The sequence below is a fragment of the Sorex fumeus genome, unplaced genomic scaffold (assembly GCF_029834395.1).
Source record: "Sorex fumeus unplaced genomic scaffold, SorFum_2.1 ptg000265l, whole genome shotgun sequence".
Lineage (NCBI taxonomy): Eukaryota > Metazoa > Chordata > Mammalia > Eulipotyphla > Soricidae > Sorex > Sorex fumeus.
The window spans coordinates 23,811,247-23,812,831 of NW_026606322.1; positions in this window are offsets into that span (position 1 = coordinate 23,811,247).

Here is a 1,585-nt window from a genome sequence, read left to right on the forward strand (position 1 = left end):
GCTACGTGCAAGGCAAGTGGCTATCAATTATCTCTCTGGCCCATAAAAGTATATATTTTTAATTCTGGAAGTAAAATTATACACCAAATTATGCCAAATTAACACCCCTTTCCTCTAATATCCATTTTTATAAAACAAAAAAACTGTTTCATTGGAAATTCACTTATATAACAATATCTGGAACTTTCTTAGAATTCTAACTATAATTTGTTTTTCATCTTTTTTACCCATTGATTATAGCCACAATTAATAACAATTACGATTATAATGATTACTAATAACTATAACAGAGGAATCACTCCAGCAAATGTACAAAGGTTTTATTTAAAATTAGCGATGCAAATACAAATTAAATAAGCACAATATAAAATACTGAAAATTTCATGGAACAGATCAAAAGTATTTCATTCATTAACTATATATACAATAATTTAAACTAATACAAAACCAAATTGTTTTAAATTAAATTAATTTTAAACTTATTAACATTAAAATGATAACAAAATCAAAAAACTCAATTAGAGCAACTACAGAATGATTTCTGTTATCAACTAAAACAACTATGGAAATAAATGTAAATATTATTTCTGTTCACAAACTAAAAGCACCTCATTTTAAAATAAGTATTTCTGAAAAATCCAAAAAATAAATAAAATAAAATAAATATTTCTGGGGGATGCAGGTTGGGGGAGAGGGTTCAATCCCCACACCACATATAGTCCCCCGAGCCTTGCCAGGAACCATCTCTAATCAAAGAGCCAGAAATGTGACCTAAACACCACAAGGTTTGGCCCAAAGCACAAAGAAACACAGACACACAAACATGCACACAAATGCACAAATGCACAAGAGCATACACACAGAGCTCTATATCTCTCCAATGTTGTGAGATCTCTTGATGTGTGTGCTTGAGAGAGAGAGAGAGAGAGAGAGAGAGAGAGAGAGAATGTGTGAGTGTGTGTGTGTGTGTGTGTGTGTGTATGTGCGTGTGTGCGCTGCCATACCGAGCAGATGGAGGTGTTTGGGGTCTTCTCTCAGCAATGCTGGTGTGGAACTATGAGGTGCCAAGGCTCAAAGCCAGGCCTCCCAAGTACAAGAACAGCATTCAACCCATTGAGCTTTCTGCCCCCTTAATTACCTACTTATTTGTTTATTGCTTTGGGGCCACATCCAACAATGCTCAGGGCTCTGCACTCAGGAATTAGTCCTGGCCATGCTCAAGGGATCATTTGAGATGCTGGGGAACAAAGTAACAAGACAAATGTCCTACCTACCCTCTGTACTATTGCTCCAGCCCTTAATTACCAATTTTGGGTTGGTTTTTTTTTTTTTTTTTATCTTTTTGCGGTACACCCAGTGATGCTCAGGAGTTCCTTCTGGCTCTGCACTCAGGAATTACTCCTGGAGGTGCTTGAGGGACTATATGGGATAACGGGGATTGAACCCGGGTAATTACTGATTTTTAAGTGGCACAATAGGCTTGATCAATGAAAGCAACATTTAAAAATGTCAGAATATTCCTTACAGACTCTTTCTGCTTATTTATGAATTAGTGGGTCACATATGTTAAAAGTTAAAATATTGA